Source organism: Falco punctatus (genome assembly GCF_963210335.1).
Source record: "Falco punctatus genome assembly, chromosome: 11".
Lineage (NCBI taxonomy): Eukaryota > Metazoa > Chordata > Aves > Falconiformes > Falconidae > Falco > Falco punctatus.
In genome coordinates this window covers 6,821,091-6,834,745 of record NC_137591.1, presented here as the reverse complement: position 1 = coordinate 6,834,745, position 13,655 = coordinate 6,821,091, and the positions used below count along the sequence as shown (strand labels likewise).

Sequence of the window (13,655 nt, the reverse complement as noted above, 5' to 3'; positions counted from 1 at the left end):
AAAAGGAAGGTGGATTTCAGCTCCTGTGCAAAGGGAGTTGAAGAAAATTTGAAGTTGGCTTTTCTACATCTCTAATGATAAGAATTTTTTCTTCTTCTTTAATGTTAGGGGAAGAAGAAGATGACCAATGATTTAATGGTTTTCAGAGAGCTGCCATAGTAAGCATGATGTAAAGGCAAACTCCTCACAAGTGGTAGCTGGAACCAGATACAGTACATTCTATCTCTGTTTAGAGGGGGTTTTTGTTTGTTTAGGATAATCAATTTATTTGAGAACTTATTCCCTGAGCAGACAATAGAAAGGTATTGCACAGGTAAGCATTTTTGTGTACTATCTTTCATATCTCAACAGCATCTAAAGATTTAAAAGCTTCACATGCATGATAAAAGTCTTGCTTATGCCTAGGCAATTATTTTTCAAATTTAAACGTCTGTACTATTTTAAGGATTATTTTTTTTACATCCCCTAAAGGGCTTTAGCTAGCCTGAAGAAAGAACTAACATCAGATTTCCCTTTTTAAAATGGAAGATGTCTACAATTTTAAAATGCAGTATTTACTTGGTTCCCATTTAACTGAAATTTTATATATTTAGAAGCCTCCTAATTTATATTCAGGATCACCATTTCAATACCAGTGATCAAAATTTCATACATATTTGTGCACAGCAGCTGCTGTATGCATACTGATGAACACCTTTCAAGTAATTCCTGTTGCACTAACATTTGCAAATGATGTGCTGACATGATGGTCTTTCAGATAAAAAGACTGCATGCAGACAAACTCTCCCCAGACCACTCCAGTGGACTGTCAGTCCAAACTTACAATAAAGTAGTGAAAAGAGGCTGCAAAATGCAGGAGGAAAGACAGAGTCCCTGGAAATTCCTGTGCACCTAAGTCTGTCTCAGTAAAAGCAGCCTCTTTTTCCTGGAAACTGAAGTCCTAGCAGTTTTTGCAGCAGCTTGTGACACACATGATTGAGGAGTCTGTATTTTGTTAAAAATGCTTCTTGTGAGAAGAGAAAAAGCAAGGCTTCTCTCCAAAGGAAAGTAAATTCATGTTACCACTTGCCTCTCGATCATAGGCATTTAAGAAAAGTACTGAGTATCACCCCTGCCTTGGGATGAAACGAGGTCAGACCATTCCCACATACACTCCCCAAAGGTAGTGGCTACAGTTTTCATTATCAGTGACACGTTAAGCCCCTGCTGAGATCAGGGCCTACCATGGGAAGCGAAGCATGTAGACACTGTGACTGCTCCAACCTCAGAGAATTCAGACTTCTCAGATGAGGCAGATAGGAGTAAATGTGAGCACATCCAGGAGGAATTGCGACAGCTAGTCAAAGACGGGTTTCTCAGAGCAACCTGTCATGGCTTTTTGAAGCTCACACCAGAAATGAGCAGAGAGAGGCACTGAATTAAAAGCTGTATGTATGTATGTAAGCCACTTGTGCCTTTGCCACATGACTTATGAACTGTCTATTAACTTTCTTCCCCAGATAGCACACTACTGAAGGATCTTTTTCCTTCACAGAATACTGCTTGTTAAATCTCACATCAAAATGTTTAATGCTACTCCTAAAATAGAGAATAATTACAACAGATTTTTGACTGTTTCAGGCTCTGCTGTGCAGAACATGGCCAAATTTACTCTCTAATAATGTAATTTCAGATGCACTGTAGCATACACAGTTTTGCATTGTACATCTGTGGTTCTGCTCCTCATGGACTGATTTATCAGCTTATTGTATCACAACTGGAATGACTTTTCAGTTCTTCTCTCTCTCTTTCTCTGTTGTCTATATCTACTACAGAAAGAACTTAATATAGGACATTAAGCTGTTTTGGTGGCCAAAAGCATAGCCAAGACTGGTGACTAGCTTTTCTAGTTATTCTTCCCTTTAATTTCTAGAAAACATTCTTTCCTCAGCCATACTAATTTCTAATATAGAGCTAGGCTGCCTGCCTGTCATTTTTGTTTTAAGGACAGGCTGGTGAAAAGGGGCTAGTACTAGCAACTGCAATCTAGCAAGTTTATTCTTACAGTAAGAGTGCCTATTTCCCCAGGGGTGACTGGCTAGAACCATGCTGGGAACTTCTGCAGCAAATGCCTCCCTGTCACTCAATGTCTCTTCTCATAGCCAGTGCCATGGATGCCCTGAGATGGCTCGGCCCCAAGATTGCTGTTGTGTTGGAGCAGAGGAACATTAAATGTGCAAGTCAAGCTCTAGGTGTTTTGCAGTCCCATCTGTCTGACTATAACCACAGTGACAGTACCCTGTAGGAGCTGCTATACAACACTGCAATTTTTTGTTTTGGTTTGGTTGCTTTATTTTGCAGAAGATTTCCCTAGTGCAGTTCTTTACTTGCTGCGATAAACTACTATTTATGAGTTTCATGAGGCATATAAAAATTAAGTCATAACATTGCCTGTGAACTATATGCCCCCTTTAATAAAAGTATTTTTCCATTTGAAAATAATCAGGCATCATCTTTGTCTTTAATAGTTCCTTCTACAGAAGCTGTCCTGGGCAAGGGCAGGAAAGCATGTGCTGGTTTTGCTAAAAATCTTCAATCAATCAGAAAGCCCCTTCACATAAGTTGACAAGTCCTATCTTGGCAGTTTCTGCATCTCTCAATTTATTCTCTGTGGCTCTTTCACAAGAAGATAGATTAATCTGGTACGTGGGATAAGGTAGAGGATATGAGGATCCATAGTGCCCATCAAAAAATCCTTATTTTATCAATTTATTAGTATTCTTCCAGATTCTATTTCAGTTTTGCATATCTGCCATATAACAAATCCTAACTGGGTAGTTAAGTTAGACCTTCATGCAAATTTTGCCTGTTTGTTTCAATAATTCACTCTGTCCTTCTGTTGCCTGATACACAGCTAGGCTGACACCACACAAAATCTCTTTACAAATCACCTTGAGTAGACTGATGAGCTCTCCACAGTGGTGCAGAGCAGTCCTCTGTGAGTGGAACAACATTATGATGTCCTCCATTTCTGGTTCTTAGTACCAGTAGTGTTTATACACTGGGGAACTGGTAAAAAGAAGTTCTATTGATCCTAATCTCAGATACGGAGTTGGTTAAAAGACCACTGAATACAAGGGAAAACATCTGCAGAACTTAATAAGCTCTTGCTTGCAGCCTTAGCAAGGGTCATGCTTTTATTTCCTTATATTACCCACTGTCACTCCACTTAGCTTTAATTTCACTTACTCTGCCTTTTCCTTGCATTTTGTACTGTCCCTTGTCTTTTTCACATTGCACAGCTGTTCTGAATTCTGCAGAAGCCTTAAATCATGTCTCAGAGGAAATAAAAAATATTCCTGTTACATTCAGCAGAGGAACCCTGCCAGGTGGGGAAGGGTTAGTAAATACAAGTCAACACAAATTCAGGTTTTGCCTCATAGCTACTGTACCTGCAGTGGTAGGTATGACCATACACCTGCCCGTCTGCTTCAGCCTTTCTGACAGGCTGGGTTGGAAGAAGTCAGCCTGCAAAATACCTGGTCATTCAATCCTGGATTTAGAGGTGTCGTTCTGAATTCAAATCTAATTATTCTGCATCTGTATGTTAGCCAGGCAAAATATTTTATCATCTTTGCTTCACCCTTCTCCTCTCATATGAAGATTCTGCCCTTGTCTTTTGGGGGTTTTTGCTTCACTGGGAGACACTGATATCTTTAGAGAGATTTTGTGATGGGATATGAATCCAGCTGTCAAATACAAGTATCAAAGCCTGGACATGTGGTTTCATCTTCTGGTTCTATCAAATCGACACTCAATGTCTTAACATGGCACTTTAGCCAGTAAGATCATCAATGGGTCATATGAATGTCAGCATCTGAGTTTGCAGAGCTATGTATTAGCACAGCTCAGCAAGTCTCTCCTTTTCAGTATTAGCTTTTGGGGGACATGCAGCTTTGAGAGGACATCAGTGCAAAGCTATCAATGTGCAAATCTATCAATGCAAACCCTAATGCAGTTTGGAGTGCTGTAAAATAGCAATTACTAGCATGTGCTGTGAATAAAATATCCCAGTTCCACCATCTGAAATACACATAGATGTGTGTGCATGTTTTCCCTCTCTGACTTCCCTGTTTTTTCAGCGGCAGCGCCTTAGCTTTTTAGCACTTCATAGGAAAAACTATCTAATAACAGTTTGATTGTTCACCTTGGTTCAATTGATATGTTAGTCTTGTATGCCATGTTTTTTGCTGCAAAACCTTTGCATTTTATTTGATTGATACCTTGGGGATCTGCAAAATTAAGGTCATCTACATGCTCTTCCCCGAGCACCAGAGCTCCTGTTCTCTTCTTTGCACTCTACATAAGCAATTCTACCATATGACAAATAAGCTGAAGAAGAAACCAGGCGAAACAGATTTTCCTTTGCAATACAAAGCAGCCTCAATTTGTAAAAAACTTACTACAGACAAGAACCTTCTCACGTTTCAGGAAAGATGAACTATTCTTTAATAAGGAGTTGCAGTGCTGAGCTCACAGTTGAAAACGATCAAATTTGCTACATCCTACATTATTTGCATAATAAGGAAGCAAAATCCCAGACATGTCCAGATGAGGTATCTCCTTGTGCCTTGAACATATGTATAAGGAAGACATGTAGATAAGTGTGTGGATCTGATATGAGAGGTGTGGGAATAGGAGGGAGTGTATCTGCTTTGTATTTCCTAATGACCACTTTACTAATCAACTTTGATTAACTTAGATTTTACTTAGTCCAGCCTAGGAGCTGCAGTGTTTAGAACAAGGGGTCTGGCAGCATGAGCTAAACAAAACAAGGATCAGACCTTCAAAATCATTTCAGAACACAGCGATATGCATCTAGTATCATACTTCTCCTAGTAGGAAAGACCTGCCTGACTTCTATTGGGACTAAGTATCTCCTCTCCCTAGGCATCTGGAAAAAATGTACTATCTACCTAGGAGCAGCTTCCAGCACCTAAATACCACTGCAAACCTCGCCCATTCTACAGCTGATTCATAAAACTCAAATATGGACTGAGTACACAGGGACAGAGACTAATGCTTATGTAGAATGATTATTTCCCTCAAGACTGGGTAGATCAGGGAACTGGAATCCATCAAGATTTTCTGTCCAGCACTGTGCATTTCCTAGTTGTCTTTTTCTTTTGCTGGAAAGCACTCTTAGTTGCCTGTAGCTGAGGCTTAGCCTGCACCTCTCACACAAGCTTGTCTGTATTGCCATGCAAATTTTCCACTCAGAAAGATAAAGCTTGTGGGGATGAGGTGGCTGTTATGGCAGAACTGTGCTGCAGGGTTTCCTATGTTCTTCAAAGTGCTCTGTGGTGGGTGTTTGTTTTCACTTCTTTCAGAATCCATAATGACTCCACCTTTTCTGCTTTTCCCCAGCGTTACCTGCTGCACAAGAAAGCAAAGCCAACAAGATCAGTGGAACTAATATGATACTGACTTACTGAAGATAAGTAATCAGAATTCAAGCCATCAGGGAACAGCCTAAAAGATGCTCCAAAATATCTGACAACAAAAGGTCTTCACAGATATTTTTTTCTGTCACACACATTCTTTTTAATCTTTACTGGACAAAGATAAACCCAGTTATCTTTGGGGGAAAACCTGGACTAATAAATGGTCTGATGTTACTTAAACCCTAATATTAAGATGCTGATACGATGATTCTTCTCTGACTGAAGTGGCTTGCCTGTTTATACCAGGAGAGAAAGACAACCTTTGTGAAAGCTTTTTACTGATCTTCCTGCAAATTTCTATTTATTAAAATAGTTCACTGTTTGAAGTCTGCTGCAGAGGTTGGATTCTATTCTGATTCTGAACCATATGGATATTTTTGCTTTAGGATTTCCTCTGTAATTTCTCTTTGCAAGGATGGATAGGATTTAATTTAAATTCAGTCATTGAAGATTTTAATGCAGAGTTCAGACCTGGTAAAAAAAAAGCTGCCTAGAGTAGATCCATGTGGCTGTGATGAGAGAAGAGAGTTACAAAGTCCTGCCTTCTATTAGTGGATGAGTTTATGCTTCCCAGACATTTCATGTTTTACTGATAGGACTTCACCCTTTGTAGACCTAGCTAAATTAAGCGGGCCAAATCTATCTCTGGGGGAGGCTCACTAAAGACTGTGATATTAGCATACTGTGACTGACATGCTGCAAAATCAGATTAGGCACCAATTTCTTCAATGGCTAATCTTGCTAACTGTCATGCTGCTACCCAGACTTAAAATTGCCCTGCTCTCTTCTTTGTAGAACTCCATTTTAGAGAGGTCCCACAAATCATCCCATTTGGCTTTTTACTAAAACAAGCCGAACATAAGCTGTTTTTCTCTTCAAAAACTGAATTAAGCATTTTTGTACAGTACATTCATTATCTATAGTATAGCTGTATACAAAATGCTTAATTGGTCTGTGGGATGTATGAAGCAAAATACTGCCCAGTTAAAATACAGTTTGAAAGACATTATCCTGGTTATGAATATAACTGAATTGTGATTCATTAGCAGATTTGTATCTGGAGAGGGAATCTGGAGATGTCTAGCCAAACAGACTGTCTGGCTTTATCTTTGTATATGTTATCATGATCTCTGACAGAACAAAGCTATTGACTAGGTATGTCTTAGTAATTACTCTGCAGAGCTGAGATCTTTTGCTTTTTTCTCCCTACAATTTCCACTGAAAATGGTATCATTTTACTTAATCTTTTGTTCTGCAAAGTGGGATGGAGTTTTTGATCAGCCTTTTTATGACACTTTCTTGAAAATGAGCAGCTATATTGCATTTTTTTATTGTTTCAAATTGTTTTGAATCCTTTGACAGACAAATTTATTTCTCTTTCTTTATGTCACTACTGTAGAATTCTACTGGTGACAGCTTCTCTCGTCTTTGCCACAGGAACTGGGCCTGTCCTTACCTCTCTCCAAGAAATGGAGTGGAGGGGATACACTACACAATTATGTTTTCACAGGATTCAATCAGTCAAGCTATGCTGATTTACACTAGCTGAGGTCTTGGATGACTGTCTCTGAAATAAGCTGTCTCCTGGTCAGAGAGATTTGAGGCGTATTATTTTACATGGGCGGTTTCTCCAGTAAATGAGCCTAGCCTGTCTATCTTTGAGGTTTTAGTCTGAAGTGGATCATTTCCTGAATCATTATTTTCCATACTGAATCAGTATTATCAATGCTATTTCTATTTAAAAAAAAAATCCAGTGACTATAAGTCTTATCAGAACATTAACATCTGCCTTGAAATTCCAGCTAAAGCTTAGACCAGCAAGCAATTTATGAGAGGATGGAATTCTGTTGCTACATTTGTTTCCTTATTTCTTTGCTCTTCCATAATTCCTTTGAAACCTTTCCAGGGAGAGACTGAAGTTTTGAAGGATGGACGGTAAATGAGGAACTGATATTCCCAGGCAGAGGCTGCAGAAAGACAAAGCATTAAGAGGGAGCAACAGTTCTGTTACACAGGTTTGGGCTACAGCTCTTTTTGCTTCTCTTGCCTTTTGGCCAGAAAGCATTCAATGTCTGCGGGTCCTGCTGATAGGATGTAGAAGAAAGGATATGGTATACAGCATAGTTTTTTCTTCTATCAGTAGCATGTGTCCCCTCCCCTTAACCTCTCCCTCCTGTTGCTCCTGTATTTTGGCTCAGTACTATATTTTTTACTCACATTAACAAGCACACAAGAGCAAGCTCCCTGAAGCTTCAGTGTCTGTGAACAAACTGTACTTACTCAAGAAAAAACAAATAAGCTACAGCTGGTTTTAATAGTTTTTGCCTAGGACTGCTTGTTTAAAATTCTGGACAGGTTTGGCCTTGGGGCAGGTGGTGCAATGAAAAAAATGAACATTCAGTATCTTTCCAGGAGAATTTCTCCTAGAGTGCTGCTTATAATGAGTGCTTGCTACTCGGCTGGTTTATGCCAGGCAGAAAGGGAAATGCCAAAGATTTCTGATTCATCCTACATTTCCTTTTTTCCTGTGAAACTTCTTGATAACATTCTCATTTAGCTTACTTCTCCACTTCATGCAAGCAGAGTCAACTTGAAGGAATACAAAGAAATATTTTACATAGAAAGCATTTCACTATCTACTTTTCTCCCTGCAGGTGCTGTTCAGTAGGTACATGGAGACTGAACTAGCTCTGATCATGGAGTTCATGGTCAAATTCATCTGTGCCTGGCTTAAGAATTCAGGTTGTGTTCCATAGCACTTTCTTAGCAAAATCTTACAGCTTTTCTGCTTAAACTTCATCATATACGTGTCTGTCTTTCCTTTCTTTCAATAAAATCCCAAAGGATTTAAAAGATGGAAATTTCACCATTAATATATTTCAGATATTACTTTAACTGAAAAGCTATACTTCTTAGCTCTTATCTAACTTAAAATGTTTACCTTAATTATTAAAAATAACAATCAACACTGACAGTATTTTCAATGGACAGACAATCACTTGTGAGGCTGGATCACTGAAGGCAAGGCCAGGGGCTACTAGCTTCCACAAGCTGCTCCTCAGCCAGTGTTGTGTGACAAGGTTGCTATTGCTATTTTAACCTCTTTTTTAAAAAAAAGAAATCCAATATACATGTTTTGTGTTATTCCCAACAGAACGCTCTCTCCTTCAAGGCATAACAGAAGAGTGAGTTTTAATAGCAAAGCTGGACTGCAGGAGAAAACATAGCTAAAAAAATCAGCCATGGTTCTGATTAAAGTTGCTGCTCTGAGTACCAAGGGTTACAGTTACATGGAACTGAATTTTCAAACAGGGGAAAGTGTTTTGCTTTTCCCAGCTAATTAATTTCCTTTTTTTAAAGGATTTCCCTTTGAGGTCTGGGTTTGGTTTTTTTTGATACTCAAGGATTTTGGTGAAAGTTAACAGCAAGTGGCATCAATGGAAATCCTGCATGCAGATCTCTTGGGTATTTACTGGGGCTCACAAGCTTACTCAAAAATATTCATAAATACTGCAAGGAGGTTGCAGCAGGGGAACACTGCAGAACCTGAGAGAAAATTTCTGCTGCAAAACTCCAGCAAACATAGCTTAGACCCAGCTCCTTATATGCACATGCTCTACTGTATCCTCCAAGGTCATTGGAAGGGGAGGGAGCTGGTCCTCTAAAGCACAGCCATTCTGCAGCAGAGACTCGTAGAAGGCTACACATCTGCATCTTCCTGCTAGCCTGCAGCAGGGCCTGCAGCATGGTGGAGCAGGGAGCTAAGTAAGGAGTTCTGTCTCAGCGTTGTTCCCAAGGGAAGGAACATTATCTCAACTTTCACCATCAGCTGTGCACTCTAGCTCTAATGAATGCCTTTGCCAAGTAACATTCACAATAAATCTGTATCTCAGCTTTATGAGATGAGCAGACTGATTATTTTCATTGTCAATCTGCTCTTTTCACAAAGCTGGGTTTCATTCTTCCAAGGGTACAGGAAGGTAAGCTGGGATGCTGTGTGAGGTGCAGCCCTGAGAAAATCACGAGCAGGAATGAAAGTGAAGATGGAAACAGGTCCCCAAGGTGTGTGATTCATCATCTCCAACAATTCATGTTACTAGGATTTGCAATGATAGGTCCCAGCATCTTTCCGTCACCTGCCTGAAGATTACTATCCCTCTATCTGAGATGTAAGATCAAGCAAGAAATCTTCCTTATTGCAGCCAAAGTCCAAAGTCTAGCCTATTAGCTCACATCACTATTAATTTCATTTTACATTAATATATAATATTGCTAATGCTTCTCTGTGGATTTCTCACACATCAGAAGAAGCAAATACATATTTATTTAACTAAAAGGATGCAGCCGGAGTCCAAATAAATTAGTATAGTAACCCTGGTCTCACCGGTACTTCACAAAATTATCAGACTGCCAAACACAAGACAAAACCAGCAGCATTTCCCATCCCACACTGTGAACAAGAAGACATTAATTCAGATTTAATCCAAGTTTCCTACAAGAGTCAATCCTTATCTTGTCTTTCATCTCCAAAAAATGAGCCTGTTCTCATAACCTTCTAACTCTTCCCAATTTCACTTACTTGGAAAGAAGCTGCATGGCAATCTTCTTGCTATGTTCTGATTGGTTTGTGTTTCTCTGAAAATTATTTTGCTGAAGTTAAAATTCTCATAAAACCAACTGTCATTCCTGTCATATCCTCAGTCATTTTATTAATAACTTAAAGATCATTTATTTGTGCTCTGACTTTATTTTTTACTGCTGCCACAATAAAAATATTGTCGGAAAACTGCAACTTTTATAGACAACACAGTTTAAAGGGGTAATTCTTATTGTTGATGTTTCTGCTGTTTTACTCAAAGCATTTTTTTAATCAGGCACTCAGCAGTCTCCAGTTCCCTAAGTTCTAAGTAATGTATTTAAACAGTGGGAACAGTTAGCAAATATGTGAACAGCAGATGTCGAAGACAATTTTAAAAGTGCACTGAAGTAGAGGGTCAGGTTTTTGAACAATTATTACAGCACTAAATATAGACCATAATTCAGGAGACCAAGGGCCAAAATAGTAAAGTGGAGAAACCATGGAAGTCAGTACTAACTGTTCATATTATAAGGGAAAAATACAATGAATTTAAGAGTGTAAAAATTAAAGCATATTATCATAAGCAAACTTCTACAAATCACACTGCAATAGGCAGTTAAAGAAAAAGCACTGAAGCCAAGAGTACATACATGTATGACTGGCTATCATTCAGTCTTCTAAACACTTGGAAAGACACCAGAGAGATCTGCAGAGAGTAAAAAATTATTTTTTCTCTCTCTCTAATAAACCTCTATGTATGTATGACAAGTTTTTTAGAATAAGATGTATAAATCCCTAGTGATTATTTAAGGATATCATTTAGTCTTGTAATTACTGTCGTCTCTTAACAGCTGTATGTTTAATTGATTGCAATGCTTCAGGGCTCGCACGATTTATCTTGGAGCTCCATCTACTGATTCAAAGCTGGCACGGCATATCAGAAACCATCTCGCCCTGCCTTCAGGCAGATATTAGCTGTTTCAAACAAAGGTATATCCCGCTGTAAGAAGGGCCAAATAAACAAGTCTGGTGCGTACAGCAGGGCTGTAGCTATATTGAACTTCATTGCTGTAACTAATGCTGTAGTTTGACAAGTTTGACTCTATCGTGTCAGCACAAGCACTCTCTGCTCCCTAATTGCATGTGCCCAGTTCTTACACCTCCCGATGCCATACTGTTAGTCACAACTGCAAAGCTGCTTTCCAGGCTTTGCATAATTCAGAAAATTTTGATTAGTTAGTTTTGGTCCCACGTTCTGGGATGAAGGCAATCTTTTCCTGGGCTAGCACACATACCCACCTCACCCCGTGTTTGAGAAAAGCACTGCACAGACTGAGCATGTTAGAATTGAAATAATGCATGTCACATACTGTCATGCATCTTTAGAAAATGAATACAAATAGATCCTCTTTCTGTAGAAAACCAAATATTTTTGCATAAGATTTTACTCAGTTCTACCTTCACTTAAGTAGGACTAAATGAGATGTATCAGAGTAAAATCATTGTTGTTTGGTCCATTATCATTTTCATAAAAGATATACAGCACTCTGTTTTATAAAACACGCAAGCCATCATCTTGGGTATTCAGCCTGAAAAGCATTCAAAATAGGTTTAATGCCAGCTCTCTTTAAAAATAACTGAGTTGGATTTTTGGTTTTGTTTTATTTTGGGTTTTTTTTCAAATAACTACACCAGATTGCTGACAGAGAGACCAAGGAAGATTAAACCTGTATGAAGAATAACAGGGCATTTGGAAAAAGACTGCATCTAAAATTTCAAACACTGGAAACAATGCAGGCAGAACAAACACTTTCTATAAAATTAACCATGTGGAGACAAAGCAGTGACTGTGTATTGAGATTTGGGGCTGATTTTATCCTGTTGTTTCCCTCTTCTTGAGAAAGGATGGATGAGATGTTATTTGTACCTCCCTGAACTGGCGTTTAGCAGTGCTATGAAACGTTCTGAGAACTGTTCCATTCCCCAACTCATTTGTTTGTGCCCCTGTAGCTTTACATGCAGGAAAGTGTTCAAATATACTTAGGTTTTTGCCATCCTAAACACAGCTCACAGCATAAGAGTGGTGTCCAGAAACGACTATGTATCACTGTGGTAGGTAACAAGGAAAGAGAAGCAATACTTCACTCCATAGCCTGGGGTGCACTGCTGAACTCCTTGAGTTTCATGAGGAATTCACTGCAGGAAAACCTCTGGAATTACTCTCGCTGAGCTAGCATTGCACACAGCCTGCTGGCATCAGAGAGAAAAGGGGATGTGCAGCGTCAAAAATACACCATTTTACCAACAGAGAGAAAGAATGCTACAGGCAAGTGCAGTCACACCTGACAGCAAAATGACCCAGATAGACAACATGTGCACTGACCTCTGTCCAAACTGGAGTCTACTCAGAGGAATAAGAATATTCAAAGAGAAAAATTAGGACACTAGAAGTTTCCTTTGGAGATTTGTTCATATAATAAAGCACAACAACAGAACTCTTTCTGTAGGACTCCATTTCTGTCCGGAGGTCTTTGCTCGCTATTAATTAAAATCATATTGTCTGTTTATACAAAGACAAAGACATCCAGGGCTCAAGTAGAAGATAAAAATAGACCCCGTATAACTAAAAGAGGCCTGAAAAATGTTTAATTATGTGCCTTATTCTCTCTGAAGAGCAATTTAAGTATGTTTCCTTTTCTATCAATAATGACATTAACTAGATGATTTTCAACCGTCACAAGAACGCAGTACATCAAGGGCCCCTCAGGCATACGTACATACTGTGAAAACCAGGGTCATGTACATAGAGCATGCATGCACAGTGCAGCAGTTTCTTCTGGACCTGGCTGCACTTCCTGAAACAGTGCTTTCAACTCAGTTCTTTCCAAATGTAATGTACATTTACATTTTTCTTCATTAATATGCCCAAAGCACTGTAAACACTAAAAGTTGTGTTAATTTTATAGGTCACTAAGAACAGAACCGGCAGTAGTACAAATTCATCACTGCAGCCTTTTCTTTCTCCTCACAAGTTTTGCTTTGATTCTACCCTTGCACAGGGAACACCACCTAATCCATAACATTCTGCTAATTAGTCCTTGCCAGGGATACTTTTATCCATACAAAACTTCCACCTTTCACTGTGACAGAAACAAAGCATAAATGCCTGGCATAAAGGAATAAGATCTAGCAGAAGCTTAGAACATTTTCCTAAGAGAACTGTCTATTTTAATTTCAATTTCTAGAAACAGCACGCTGTTGAAAAAACCAGACACATCCCCAAACCCTCTTCATGAATTCTTTATCTAGATCTACCTGCAACACAGCAAAATTTTGTCATGAGTTTTAAGAGACAGTGAGGGGCAGAACATCAGCTCCAACCAAGGAGGGCCAGAGCCAGCAAAAAAAATCGGGTGATGCTATGGATGAAGCTGTTAGCGCCAGACTCCTGAGCAGGGCTAGTGGTGCCAAGGCCTGTTAGCCCTTACTACCCTTGCGTCCTGCCCTTTTAAGTTCATAATCACAGCACATAAAACCTCTGCAGTGCCAGGCTAAGGAAGCTGAAGCAGCCTCTGTGCCCAAGGAAGGACTGC

General features: G+C 39.2%; 1 protein-coding gene across 1 annotated transcript in view; it reads left to right on the top strand.

The window, feature by feature from the left end:
• Positions 1 to 13,655, top strand: part of DMRTB1 (DMRT like family B with proline rich C-terminal 1) — an 88,049-nt gene that overhangs the window by 48,019 nt on the left and 26,375 nt on the right. Inside the window, exon 1 of the mRNA XM_080406316.1 lies at positions 1 to 13,655. This exon is cut by the window's left edge and continues 48,019 nt beyond it; it is cut by the window's right edge and continues 14,009 nt beyond it. The gene's annotated coding sequence lies outside the window, so the exon portion shown is untranslated.